This window comes from Mesoplodon mirus (assembly GCF_964341445.2).
Source record: "Mesoplodon mirus genome assembly, chromosome: 11".
NCBI classification, from domain to species: Eukaryota; Metazoa; Chordata; class Mammalia; order Artiodactyla; family Ziphiidae; genus Mesoplodon; species Mesoplodon mirus.
The window spans coordinates 18,919,497-18,933,814 of NC_138987.1; the positions used below are offsets into that span (position 1 = coordinate 18,919,497).

General features: G+C 42.6%; 1 protein-coding gene across 6 annotated transcripts in view; it reads left to right on the forward strand.

Annotated features, from left to right (window-relative positions):
- Positions 1 to 14,318, forward strand: part of CRADD (CARD and death domain containing adaptor protein) — a 274,839-nt gene that overhangs the window by 145,758 nt on the left and 114,763 nt on the right. The gene's annotated exons all lie outside the window — the stretch shown is intronic.

Consider the following 14,318-nt stretch of genomic DNA (forward strand, 5'->3'; position numbering starts at 1 on the left):
AGTGAGGAAACAGAAGATAATATAGTTTTTTGCCTTCAGAGGTTTGAGGTGAAGTGGCAGGCAAGTAACTGCCAGCAGTGTGCTCGAGGGAGCCTTGAAAGCATTTTTATTTGCCAAGGGTGGGCCATGAATGTTTTCCTGGATACTTGTTCCCTCTGAACTCCAGTGGAGGGTAAAGTAGAGTCTTTGCTGAAGGTTTCCGGGTAGGATTCCAAAGTACAGTTAGCATTAAAGATTGGGGATGGTGACCATCTAGCTTACTCATAATGTGGAGACCCTTTGGGTCACTTATAAGGCCTTTCTGTTTAGGACTGCTAAGGATGTCAGCCATGTTAATATTAAAGGCAGGGAATTTAGGTTGTGATAGTGATCACTGAGGAATTTTGGTAGCTCATTTTGTCAAGTACTGAGACCGCATCCCCTGTTAGGTCTTCAGGAGAAATAGACTGGTCAAATTAACACTGTTTAGGCTATGAGAGCCTGAGACCCCTGTGAATTAGTGGGTTAGCAGACATGAGGCACTTGGACACATACTTTTACTAAGGGCTATAGCTTTTACTTATCTTGGGTAAGATATACTCCAACCAGTTAGGATGAAGGCTATATCTGACGGTAAAATGGATAAAGCTCCTGAGTGTTACCTTATCCCTCACAAAGGAGTGGTGGGCTTATGAGGCCACATGTCAGAGGAGTCCTGCATCTCCCCTATGCAGGCTTTTATCTCCTGATTTGGAAGGTCCTTCACCTGTGTCCTAGCTTTACTTTGTACCCTACAGAACAACACAGGCTTAGGGCAGAGCTGGTGTAAGTTGCTTATTCCAGGGCTTTTCTTGTTCACTGCCACATCCTCAGCATCCAGAACAGGGCCTGATAGGTAAGAGATGCTCAAGAAATATTTTTTGAATGAAGAAGGGTACAGTCTTCCCAAGTAGTGGGTAGCCATTATGTACAGGATAAAAGAGGGAGGAGCAATCCAAAGAGGAAATGGGTCCAGTGGGAAAAAGCTAATGAGATATGCTATACAGGCATAAAACCATAACCTCTTAGCTTGTTAGGTATCAGGGAATTTCCAAGTAGTGAGGACACATAGCCTCCCTGCCTTCATCTGTAATAGTATGCCTCCTTTCTCCTCCTGGCTTACCTGCAGGTGGGAAGCCTTGAGCGCCCTCTTGAGGCTGAACACGCCACTGACAAATAATTCAACTTAACCAGAAGATTAATTTCTTCAAAAGTGAGTCATTATATTTGCTCACTTTATTACCATTGTCTTGGAGGAATCCATTTTTCATCTAAGGGGTGAATGAATTGTAACCTTTTAAGCACAATCACTTAAAACTATTCCAACCATTTTGTTGGAAACTTTACTAAAACATTGTATATTTCCCCATCTTCTTAATAAAGTGTTTGGAATATCATCTAATGTTTTCCTATTATTTCAGGATCGTTTTGGAAATACCATGCTGTAAATACAGTGATACACTTAGGGTTTACTCCAGATGGGGTTTTTCCATTACACTGAAGACCATATATTGTTGTTTTTTGAATTCTCTTGTTCATTTTTCATAGTTTTGCTGCCTCCTTCTCTCTGGTAGGCTATTAGTGTTCACTTCCTGATGCCACTCATATGCCTGCCCCAAGAGCTCCCGGTCCCCAAGAGTATATTCTCTCTGGTTATGTGTAGGAAAGTAGATGACTGAGTTTATGAGGTTTGTCTAAAACACAAGGGAACTTTAGTGGATGGACTTTGTGGTATCTATGAGTCTCCTTTCCAGTTTCTCCCATCTCTGGTTCTTCTCAGGAGTGTTCTGGAAAGTTAGGCTCATCAGACGTGTGGCTTCTGGATAAGTGAGGTGTTGATGACTCTTGTAGTTATTCTGTTCCAAATTTTGAAAGTAGTAGGATATCAGTACTAAAAATGTGCTACTTTGGGGGGGCACTTTTCTTAGCCCCATTCTCATCAGAGCTTGAGCAGGAGGAAACAACAGTAGGATGTTGTTTATCCAGTCTCTCTGTTTCTGGGTAAGAAGGAGGAAGAAGTGAAGGGAAAACGTGCAGGGTTCTGTCATGTTCTAGTAGATAGTTTTGAAAGATTCCTCTAGGTTTGGAGTGGAAAAATGGATTGTAGAGGATTAAGGAGGGAGCATGGAGGCTGGTCAAGAGGCCCTGGAGGTTGTCCGTGTGAGGGATGATGATGACTTGGACAGGCGTGGAAGTGGTGCATGTAGTGAAGGATGGCTGGACGCAGAGTATGTAATCGAGGTAGAGCCTGTAGGGTCAGGTGTTGGCCCTGAGCAGATAATATGGTACGTTGCTCTTACTTTTAGAGGTTAGTAATGAGTATTCACATCCTACATTTGTTTGTGCTAAGGAATTAAGTGTATCAGTTAATACTCATTGCTAATAATATTACCAGGGTTGGATTTTCTCCGGAGGTAACATTACCACATACAGTATAGAATGAAAAACAGTCCCTATCTTGTGGGCAAGCGTTCCAAATGTTTGAGGTTAGAATCTAGAATCTGGTGCTGAAGATGTATCAGAACATATGTTTAGCAATAAACAAGATTTTTCCTTCTCTCAATTCTTATTATATAATTTATCAAACAAAGATAATTTGGGGGCTTGTTTAGAAACTCCACCATTTTTAAGGAAATAAATATAAATCTCCAAATAAATAACTAAATATTCCTCATAGGATAGTAAGAAATATAACTTACAATTTAACTCATTTCTTTTAGTTAAATTTTTTGTTTCTTTATAGTTCATGGCAGCATTGAATGAAATAAGGGTTTTAGATGCAGTGGAAGGCTTTACATGTGGCATTACTCAAATTCTTTGATTTATTGTTAGTTTGATTTACATGAAAATATTATCATTAATTTTAGATTTGGTAGATTTTAACCTGATATCACTTTATGTGGATTTATATTCAAAGGCTTTATTAAAATCCTGGGGGTACACATTTTAAGTACAAGTGTCCAATCTTATTATATTATTTTATTATAAGAACGAAAAGTATGGAACCTTGAGGCTAGGACTGTTCACGCTTTACTCTTATGAAATCAAGTCCTCATAATCATTTTGCGGCCCTTATTTGTTGTGCTTTTGTAGTACCTGTTTCTTCTTAGCTATCCTTACAGGTTGCTAGGAATTCAAGGGCCAAGAAACAGTCTACTAAGAATTTGCAATACCAAAGCACTTAATTTTGTGTGAGTATAGAGTGTTTATTCCTTTTTAAGTTTTGAGGACCAGCAAAATGGAGAAGTGTATTGTGTTATACACATGTTATATTGTAAATAATTTTACTTTTATTGCACATGATGTAACCAGAATGGAAAAAAACACAGAAAAAAAATAATTGTTGATATAATCTTGCCGGGGGAGGGTGATGGGGAGTATGACACAAGAAGAGAAAAAAAATCTGTTACAAATTACAGTAAAATTATTAGAGTTAAAAAGAGCTGCACAGATGAGTGAGTAATAATCAAACTTTCACGTAGCTTTCCTGAAAATTTGTAATCTTCTTCCATCTTTCTTTGCTTAGGTACGCGGTAAAGGAAAAAAAATCCTCTTGGGATTTTTGGATGAAAAACTAATTCCGTTATTTTGCTCTCTGTAGCTCTTTGTCTTTAATTTTAGTCCCCAGAGAATACCATTTGGCTATTTTGAAATCATTTCTGTTTCCAACTGAGCTTGCCCTTGGCCTGCTGAGAGCCTTTCCCCGTCTCATTCTGCCTTTTCCTCTACCCCACTGCTCCCCGTGCTCCCACCTCTTTTCCTAGAGCCAAGGAAGGAACTTGTTAACCACCACTTTCTCTTTTATGAACCAACTGAAAAATCCCTTCTGTACAATACATTCCCGGGCAGCTTACCTCAGTCTGATCCCAGAAAAACACACAACAGGAAGCACAGGAAAACACGCAGCTCAACTCAACCCAGATAGACAGAATTAGCCAAAGGAAAATGCCAGAACAACAGAGACTGTTCATTTAATTTCCAGGAATGGAGATTATTGGTAGTCTGTTCTTTTCAAAATAAACTTTGATCCGGAGCTGGTCACCTTGTTAGTTACTCCCGTCTGATGCTGAGGAGTGCCAGCTACCCTTGCTGGGTTTTTAAGGTCAGTCTGTTAATTGTAGACATAACGGGCTAACCCATCCACTAGAGAAGTGGAGAATACTAGTCACTTGTCAAATCTGGGCCCCAAGGTAAAAGCAGCATAAGGGTGTGGGGGGTTATTCAGTTGAAGTGGAAAGGAGATGGAAAAGAGGCTAGGGAAAAGCACAGAAATGTGGCCCCAAAATTACAGCTAGGAGAAGACTGTTATCTTACCAATCTGTGTGTTATTCATCAATTATAAAGGAATCTTCTCTAATGTTCATGTTCACTGTAGACTGTCCTTTCTTATATCTTTCTTACAATTTCCCGATTTCCTGCCCTTTTCCCCTCTCCTTTGTTTTCTCTCTTCCTTCTTTCCTCTCTCCTGATCCTCCCTCCTTTTGTTGTTGTTCTTTTTGAGCTTAACCTGGTGCTGTGGCGAAAACAAAGATGATTAAGAACAAATCTAGCTTGGCTGATGGCAAGTCCACATACAAATAACTATAATACAAGGCACCCCATGAGAATACTGCTAGAGAGATAGAAAACAAAATTCCATGAGGATTCTGAGGAAAAGGACTTTATCTGCTTGTGGGGAGATGTGACTTTTTGCACTCATTTGTTCATTCATTCATTCACTACCCCCCCCCGCCACGCCCCATATGCCAGGCATTCTGCCAGGAACTGAGGGGACAGTGTAACAACAGGGGCAATTTGTAGGTATGGTCACTGCCTCCCAGGAGTTTATATGCTAATAGAGAGACTGGAAGCAAGCAAACGAATATCAGATAGTTACAGGTTGTGAAAAGGGTTTTGAGGGAAACAGTTATTCTTTTTTTTTTTTTTTTTTGCGGTATGCGGGCCTCTCACTGTTGTGGCCTCTCCCGTTGCGGAGCACAGGCTCCGGATGCGCAGGCCCAGCGGCCATGGCTCACGGGCCCAGCCGCTCCGCGGCATATGGGATCCTCCCAGACCAGGGCACGAACCCGTATCCCCTGCATCGGCAGGCGGACTCTCAACCACTGCGCCACCAGGGAGGCCCCAGTTATTCTTTTTTAAAAATAACTTTATTTATTTATTTTTGGCCGCGTTGGGTCTTCGTTGCTGCACGCGGGCTTTCTCTAGTTGCGGGGAGCAGGGGCGACTCTTCGTTGTGGTGCGCGGGCTTCTCATTGTGGTGGCTTCTCTTTTTGCGGAGCACGGGCTCTAGGCGCGTGGGCTTCAGTAGTTGTGGCATGCAGGCTCAGTAGTTGTAGCTCGCAGGCTCTAAAGCGCAGGCTCAGTAGTTGTGGCCCACGGGCTTAGTTGCTCCGCGGCATGTGGGATCTTCCCGGACCAGGGCTCGAACCCATGTCCCCTGCACTGGCAGGTGGATTCTTAACCACTGTGCCACCAGGAAAGTCCCGGAAACAGTTATTCTTTGCAGTGCAGAGAGTAAAGTGGAAGCTGCCTTCCTTGTGTGGTCTGTGAAGGCTCCTTGAGGAGGGATATTGCAGGAGACATCCGAGGGATAAGAGGAAGCCAGTCCTGGGGAGAGCTAGGAGAAGAGTGGCCTGGTCAGAGGGACGGTAAGTGCCAAGGCCCTGAGGAGCAGAGTGGGTAGTGGCTCTGTAGAACTGACAGGAGGTCGGGATGGCTGGAGGAACAAGGTAGGAGTGGCCAAGGCGAGATCCAAAAGGGCTGCGGCCTGGAGCTGCGAGGAGCTGGGCTTGAGTTCTAGGTGGAGTGGGAAGTCATTGCTGGGGTTTCATTTTTAAAAGTCCAATCTGTATGATGTATGGAGAACACATTTTAGGGGGCCAGAGTGGAAGCATGGAAATCACACACACAAAAATCTCCTATAGAAAAACAAAAGGAGTATTAGGAAGTTATGGGATTAAGAGTTGTGTTATGAACATGGCGATATTTTATCTATAGGCTTTTAAGACTGGTTGGAATTTTGACAAGCAGAGATTTGGAGTGAAGGGAATTTCTAGAGCAAGAGACAGAATGATCCAGGTATGGGGGGCGAGAGGCATGAGGTGATTTGGCAAAAGGCCAACTTACTTTGTATGACTGCAGGGGAGTGTGTATGTCAGGGGAGGAAAGTGTACCTTTCTGCCTGATAATATGAGGTCTTGAATGCAAAGCCACATTTTTAGGAGTTTGGCTAACATAAATAGAAGGTTAATTGTTCATTTTATTTAGGCATGTATTATTTGCTATGGGAAGTCTTCCCAGTTCTTGGTTTTGTATTGTAGAAAAATTAGCCAGATTTGCAGGTCTGTTGTCTGTTTTTGGAAAATAAGATGTCTGAGGTGTTAGACATCATACAATCTGCCTTACCCCATCGTCACTGGCTTAATATCTCACTGACATGTATGTAGTCACAGCCTGGATATATAATGGGGCTCCTCAGTGGGAGCTTAACATTTAAAGGTTCATGTCTTTGTTGTTTCCCTTTGTTCATTCATTCATTCGACAAGCATCCACTGAGCACCAGACTGTTGCAGGTACTGTTTATCCTGGGTGCATGTGAGAGGCTCCCTACCCTCCATGTGCCTTGCTGTTTTTGACAACTTTCTTTAGTGATGATTTAGGATACTGTGCACAGTGGCAGGCAGCTTTCATCCAGGTTGAGAAGGTCTCCCTGAGGTAGTGACATTTGAACTGAAGCCTAATTGATGATCAAGGGGAAGATTATTGGTTCAAACAAGTGGGCTTGCATGCCAGGGCTATAAGGTGGGCATGAGCTTGGGGCATGTGAGCAGGACAGAGGCCGCTGTGGATGGGGTCCAGTGGCCAGATGGGACTGGATGGTGGGCCAGCAGCGCTCTAGCCCTGGCTGCACACAGCAGTCCTCTAGCTGGCCTAGGCCACACCCCAGACCACATACATCACAAGTTCTGGTGGGACCCAGGCATCAGCATTTTTACAGAGCTCCCCAGGTGACTCTAATGTGAGCTTGGATTTATTCTGATTGTACTGGGAAGCTTTTGGAGGGGAATGATATAATCGGATTGTCCTTCTTTCAAAGACCACTTTGTAGTATGGACAGTACCAAGTGTGTAGTGTGTAGTGTGTAGTGTGCCAGGGAAGCAGAAGGAGAAAGGCAAAGGGTGTCATCAGGGAGACTAGTCACAGGGTTCTATCAGTGCTGTAAGCAAGAGGTGATGGTGGCTGAAATGAAGGTGGCAGTGGTGGCGACTATGAGAAGTGGTTACTTCCAGGAACGGGGCAGTGAGGCTAAGAGAGAAATCAAGGACGACCCCTAGTTTTGGGGACAGAGCAGTGGGCCATTAGTTGAGTGAGGGGCAACCGAAGGAAAGGCAGGTTTGGTGATGCAGGGCGAGGGGAGAGGGATCCGTTGGCCTGGCTTGTCATCTCCTTCCCAGTGTCTCCTGGCAAACTCATACTGCTCCCGTGGGACGCAGCTCATCTTGACTTTCTGCAGCTCTTTCCGTTCATTTCTCTATTGTAGTACTATTATGTTGTATTGCTTGGTCTGGACTCTGCCATAGTTTCAGCAAAAATCACTATGTGACCAAATCGGTCTTATGAGCACGAGTTTCATTTTTATGCCAAATAGGAACATAGAGAAAATTCTCAGTAATTTCCCCAACTTTAATTCTCTGTTTCTCAGTATGCTTTGGGCCCTGATGGATTTCTTGCTAATTTTCAGAAAAATTCTGCCCATGCTTTATTTTATTTTTAATTTTTTTAATTTTTTGGTTTATTTTTGGCTGCGTTGGGTCTTCATTGCTGGGCGCGGGCTTTCTCTAGTTGAGGCGAGTGAGGGCTACTCTTCGTTGCGGTGTACAGGCTTCTCATTGCGGTGGCTTCTCTTGTTGCGGAGCACGGGCTCTAGGCGCGTGGGCTTCAGTAGCTGTGGTGCACTGGTTTAGTTGCTCTGCAGCATGTGGGGTCTTCCCGGACCAGGGATCGAGCCCGTGTCCCCTGCATTGGCAGGTGGATTCTTAACCACTGCGCCACCAGGGAAGTCCCTCTGCCCATGCTTTAAAATAAAGGAGGGGCAGGTGAATACTGTGAATTCAGAAAGCTGCGGTGTCTTCTTGGAGGATGAGCTTTGCTTTCCTGCCATCTTCTGTGCTTTGTTTCTTCTCAACATTAAAGGAAATACTACCCCAGGGCAATAAAAACCTGAAACTAAGATCCAGCTCAGCAGAAAATAAAAGACCAATAAACTGAAAATAAATTTGAAAAGGTTAAAGATTGGAAACCTTTTTTTAAGCTCAAGAAAGGATTCATTGTCTTAAAGTGATAGTTTGCTTCTTCTGGGTTTCATCATATCTTCTGAATAAAGATAACCTGCAGGTGGTGTGATCAGTTGCGACTGCTACTCTCTGAGGTATGTCAGGCAGTGATTAATCAATAAATATTTATTGCCACCATTTCTGGGATGAGTCTGAGAGCAGTAAAGAATCAGGAGGCTTGCTCCTTGCCTTTTAGGATTTGCAGCGTGCTGGAAAAATATGCCTGGCTTTCTTGAACCAGTTCACTACTACATTCGATGTGATTGGAAGCTAAATTATGGAGATGAGAGCAGTGGACATTCAGAGCAAGGGGAGGTCAGCCAGGAAGAGCCATGAGGTCAGTGAAGTCCTTATGGGCCATAGGACTTGGCTCTCAAGTGTTTGGTTGAGTCAAGGTGGAAGTTGAGCTGGACCTTAAATGATATATAGACCTTTATCTAATGTTCTGTGTTAATAATGAACATTTTACTTATTTTGAATTGCTAACGTGCACAAGTTACAAATGCTGAAGGTCTCCTTTCTACTCCTGTCCCCAGTCCCTCAGTCCCCCTAACCCAGAGGCAGTGCTGTGGCTCATTTCTTACAGTCCCTCCTGGATAGAATGTAATACTTTTACACATATATAGGGTTTATTATTTGAATTGATGAAATATTTTCATTTTTAAAATGTTTCCCTTCCTAAGCGCTAAAATGTAGTAAAGAATGTGAAAGCTAAAAAACACCCAAACCAAACCAAAAGAAATCCAACAAACTTCTTTCCTGTTGGGAGGCCACAGCTGTGCTGGTCTGGTTTATTGGTGGTGGGCAGCACCTGACTGAGATTTGCTTTCCCTGAGAAGTTTGCTTCCACACCAGTTGGAATATTGGTAACTGAAAGGTGAGCAACCGTGAACCCTCCACAGCCTGGAGAACGATAATTATTGTCTTGAATGCGATGCTGCGCTAGAACTTCACCACTCTCTTCTCTGATCTCCGTGTCAACTCCGCAAGGTGGTCTTTTCCCTCTTCTCAGATGAGGAAGCTGAGATTCAGGCCACAAGGGAAATAGGAGGTGCTGTCAAGGTTTGCGCCAACTTCTAAACCCGACCTTTCTGTGCGCTTATCAGGCTGCCTCTCTAGATGGGAAGGTCTTGGGGCTATATTTCTGGAATCACTGCTGCCATGTTTCTTACCTGTGGCTTTAAGTTCTGAGACATTGGTGTGAACTTGTGGTGACCTAAGAGAAAAAAGTGAGCAGACACCTTCTTCCTCTCTATTAAAAAAAAAAAAAAATCTGCTCACAGGAAAAGAGCAAATTCACAGCTCAGTTACAGGGGCTGTAAGTCAAGGCATGTATTTTTTTTTTTTAATGTGGATAAACTGCCTCTCTCATCTTGAGTTTTTGAACCTGAAATGATGAGAGTCTCCTGAATAACAAATATATACTTCCAATGAGCATTTTGGATTCAAGTTTAGAAATTCTTTTTGTTATTTCTTTTTGTCCAGCCTCTCCTTTGAAAAAGATTGTTTTGAAGGCATAAAATACAACAAAATTGGGTAGACAATCGTCTTCTTGCTTTTTTGCACAGGCCACATTTTTACTCGTGTGCATGTGTGTAACTGTGGTCCCAGGCTGTACTCCCAATGTCCAGACCCTGTGGCGGAGAGGACTCCACGCCCCTCCTGCAGCATCTCAGCAGTGACACATGGTGAATTACAACCGGAGGCTGGGGAGAGAGCTCCCATCTAGCACATATTTGACAGGCCATTTTTGTTCGTCTGGGGGCGGCTGAGTAGGTCTGGTTAAAGAACATGGACTCTGGGTTGGAATCCTGGATTGTCCACTTTCTAGTCATGGAACCTTGGGCAAGTTATACCCTTAAAAGTGAGGAACAGAATAGAATGTCTACCTCAAAGCTTTGAATGAATTAAATGAGTATAAAGGACCTAGAACAGTGTTTAGCCCAAAGTAAACATACTCTTGGCTATTGTTATTATTTTTCTTAGTCCCACCCTATTTTCTAGTTTCTCTTCCTGCGTCCTTCATGCCTAGAATATGAATGCAGCGTCTGGGGCTTCCATCTGGGCCCTTGAGGGAGAGGCCAAAAGAAGAGCAATTCACTGGCTCTGAAACCATCGAGAAGTTCACCAGTGTCTCCTGCCCTTACTTGTGACCTACTTGTTAAATGAGAGAAATAAACCCTATTTCTTTAGGTTGCTCTGTCATTCCCACAGCCCAGAAGCAGAGAGAAAGTATGACTTGCCCAGGGAATTGTAAGGAGCTCAGCACAGTCAGGGGCCAGCTCATGTTGAGAGATGACACTGGAGCCATGGGCATGGCTCAGATTGTGAAGAGTTTAGTTGGATTTAGGACTTTTTTCCTGGTGAGCTATTTTAATCAGGGGGTCAGACATGACCAGGTTTTTGGCTTAAGAAAGATCACTCTGGCTGCTCTGTGAACAGTGAATTGGAAGTGATAAGATTGGGGTCAGGGAGATCTCTTTGAAGGCTACATATAACCCCAGTGAGTGTCGATCGTGGGGATGGAGGCAAGTGAGAGAATTCTGGAAATGTTTAGGGATAGAAGAGAATAGGGATTAATGTGGGGAAGAGAGAGGAGGAGGAGGACTCAAGAGTAACTTGGGAGTTTCTGGTTTGTGTAACTGGATGGTGGTGTTCTTAGCTGACAAAGGCCATGCAGAGGAGGTGGTTCTTAGTCTTTCTTTTCTTGATGGGGTTTAATAAAGTCATCCAGAGTTTCATATCATACTTCATTTCATACCATATTTCTTCATGCTCTTTTTGGCCACCCCCCCTTTTTTTCTTTCTTTTTACTTTTTCATGGGAGGAGGGTTTAAGAGTCTCAGTTACGCAGGAAATTCACCTCCCTGCTAGGAAAGTGTCTGTGGTATCCTTAGAACAGTTTTCTTCCTAATTGCAGAATTCTCTGTGGTATTTAGTTATTATTATTATTATTATTTGTCTACAGGGAGTGGAACAGAGATGATTATAGTATGTAAAAAATGTTATCTCTCCTAATAATTTTTTTGATGCAGTTTTATGTGCCAGGAAATTATCTTTATGGAATTCAGCTTTCTATGAATGTGGTAAAGAGGGTAATGCCTCATCTTAGTGAAAGGCATCCATCCAATTTTGTATTATTTGGGAAAGAAATCTCTATGGAGACATGAACTTAAGGGATAATCAATTTCTCTAATTCAGAAATTCAGAAATTGAGATATGGCTGAATGGATATTTTAAACCTTGAGCATGGTCATAAATTAGAAATGTAAGATGTAGACTAGGTCCAATCCGGAAAGCAAAAAAGGCTCAATATTTTTGAAATTATTAATGATTAGACTGTGAGCTTGTTATGCTTGAAGATAAACATCATTTTAGCACAAATTGCCTGCTGCTCAGGGAGTAAAGGGCTTTTTGAAGTCATTCAGAGAGAGGGTAAGAGGGGATTACTGGTTTCCTTTTTTGTTTTTAAGGAAGGTTTGTTTAATAATAATCATAAAAATAATGATGCCTTCTATTTGTATAGTGCTTAGTAGTTTACACTGCTCTTTAAAATGCATGATCCATTTAGCCCTGTGTGAAGTATGCAGGGCAAATATGTTTAACTCCACTTCAGAGACGAGGAAACTAAGATCCAAGGAGTTTACCTCAGGTCATCTGATTCCTGGAGCAGTACTTTTTCCAGTAAACACCAATTTCCCTGTGCCTTACAATGGTCTCCACAGTGCAGCTGTGTGGCAGGGAAGCGGGGGAGCCTCTTTAGGGAGGGTGAGGGAGTGAACGGTCTCCTGGGTGTGCTCTCCCAGGATTATGTTAGCTCCAGTCACATGTGTGAGTGGAAACAAAAAAGATGTTGGACTAAGCATGATCAGCTATTTCTCTTTTTTTTTCCAGTACATTTTAGTTCTTTGTCTCTTATCTTCCTCTAGCATTCTTTAGGGAAAACATTCATTAATTAGTGCCACAGGTTTGTAAAAAATGTGAAAAATACATTGAGAATGTTTTAATTATCAACTTCTTTTCTGTGAATTAGTAAAAGATTGCTGTGTATGATCTTAGCAGAGTATCTTGGTTCAGATTGAGGAATTCCAACCAGTAATCCTTGGGGGCATAGTTTGAGAAATGCTAACAAACATTTTGAAAGTGATTGAAATGGACGTCCTTAAAAAGGTAGTTTATTGCCTTCTGAGGAACAGTTGTATAGATTTTTCAATTATTCATATTTGAAAGAATAGCATTATACAGGCAGCCTTATTATTTAAAAGGGAATCCATGTTTTGAGTGCCAGTCCTGGATGGTTCTTTTTTTTTTTTTTAATATTTATTTATTTACTTCTTTGGCTGCATCAGGTCTTAGTTGCGGCACGTGGGATCTTTTGTTGCGGTGCGTGGGCTTCTCTCTAGTTGTGGCACATGGGCTCTAGAGCGCACAGGCTTAGTTGCCCCTGCAGCATGTGGGATCTTAGTGCCCCGAGCAAGGATCGAACCCGTGTCCCCGCATTGGAAGGCAGATTCTTAATCACTGGACCACCAGGGAAGTCCCCAGGAAGCCTTATTTTTGAGATAGAGCTGGTAATTATCTTGTGGAAAACTCCAAATGCCTGCCTGTTCCACTTATCATCCATCTTCTGACAGCTTAAACTAGTTTCTGCTTATTTTTGAGACTTTTACCTCAAGCCTTGCTTAGTGAATCTTAAGGTTCTGTGGTCAAGTTTAGTGGATCGACCATTCCACGTTGCGTCTTCTCCTTCCCTCTCCCTCTCTTACAATGTCTGTCACTGTACATGATTTAGCCAAAAACGTGTGGTCTTTTAGTGATGGGGAGGTAGTAAGGGAATACTCAAAGTAATTAAAGATACTGCTTTTTCTGATTAAAACGAAAGCCAGAAGGCTCTCATTTGTCACCTGTAACAGTATACTTTTTTTTTTCTGCAGTTGCCCACTGGGCTGTATCATCTGATTTGAATGATCAGCTGCCTCTGGCTGCTCTGGGACTTTTTTCTGGCTGATGTCTTGCAGTCCTTTTATCGAATTGTCATAGCTTCTAATGCTTCTTTCTAGTATTCATTCTCCCTCTGGTCAAGGTTAAAACTAACTCCAAGGTGCAGCTAGGCCTGGGGAAAGTGGTGTGTCTCACTCTTTCTCTGATATTCCTCCTTCACAGAAGATGGCTAGTTTAAGAGTAAATGGCCCCAACTATCTTTTGCTGGGTGGGAGAGAGTCAGACCTTGTAGAATATAAGCTGTATGAGGGCAATGAACTTGTTCTATCCATCCCTTTCTTCCCAGTGCCCAGAACAGGGCCTGGAACACTGTAAAGAAAGATTGGTGATGAAAGGAATGAAACTTTCCTGTCGGACTCTCTGGAGACAGCTGGCTCAGGGTAGAGGTCAGGACTCATGGTTGCAAGTGACAGATATAGAATGGGCTTGGAACAGTTCCATGATTCTTTCCTTCTCACTTGTACCCAACCAGAGACAAAGCCCTTGTCCTTTCTGTCTAGGCCCAGGGAGAAAGCCTATCACCTGTGCTTCCCAAAATATTAAATCTCACATTCACAAAGAATCTGGTTTCTTCAGGTTTATCTATATGTTCCAAGCTCCAGCCCATATGCAAAAGGTCTCCACAAAAGTATTTATTATTCATATCCTTTCTATTCCAGAGACTGGGTGAAATGTTAAACTGTTGGTTTCTACTCTTCACTTCTCTTAAGCCTTAACCGGAGCCCCTTTTTATATAAGAAGCCTTCCCTGATTAACCCCATCTCCCTTAGACCTCCTCATACCTCACTTTGTGTTTCCTCAGCATATTGCCAGTAGGTTGTGCTGTGCTGCCTTGCATTTATTTTGTTATTCTGTTTCCCCTGTTTTGTTTTTAAAAATAATGAATTTACTTTATTTCATAACATACACACAATAGTCTCAATGTAACAATACTCACACTTACCACCAACAAAATGATTACTGAGA